Here is a 795-nt window from a genome sequence, read left to right on the forward strand (position 1 = left end):
CCCCCCCCACATCCACATCTATTCATCAATGAATGGTGCTTTCTAAGGTGACGGTTATATGTTTTTTTTCTATTATTTACTTCAGACATCCCTAAAAAGGCGGAAACCATGCACTTGTTAACGTTAAGACGATAGATTGACATTTAGTAATATCAAAGTTAGAATTCCGATGATTTATTGAAAATGTGGTGAAATGCGTCTTTAATAATGTCAGAAAGATATTTTTCCGTAGGCAATGGACATTCTACGATTAATTAATGACCCAAGCGTTTCAGGCGTAAGGTAAATTAGACAGCAGATGGAAGGTTCACATACAATTGGTACGGATGTTTGTGCGACAGAAATGCGTGTAATACGAGTGTTTATTTATAGTATGGACTAATAAGCACCGATGCTGTTTTTTTCTCCCTCGTAAACAGCTGTGCTTTTTGTTATTTAAATTTATACACGATGAATGATGTTTAACTTACCTGGTCCAAAGGACCGGTGAGCTTATGCTGTGGCGTGGTGTCCGTCGTCCGCCAGTCCATCAACTTTTCCTTTGGTCTGGAGCATCTTTGGGTAAAGGGGACTCAATCTTGTTTAGTATATGTACTTGTGTATCTTCCATTATAATATTTTTATGATCAATTTAACTTGTACATGAATAGAGAAAAATAAATGCATGATATTGTGTATTGAAATTATTTAAAGATAATCAAATGTTTTCTCGGTAAGGAAACAATGTGAAAAAAAGGAATACTTTATTGAGTGCCTTCGAACTGTGTTTTCATAAGGTGGCAAATAGTCGCACAA

Source organism: Mizuhopecten yessoensis, unplaced genomic scaffold, assembly GCF_002113885.1.
Source record: "Mizuhopecten yessoensis strain PY_sf001 unplaced genomic scaffold, ASM211388v2 scaffold1379, whole genome shotgun sequence".
NCBI lineage: Eukaryota > Metazoa > Mollusca > Bivalvia > Pectinida > Pectinidae > Mizuhopecten > Mizuhopecten yessoensis.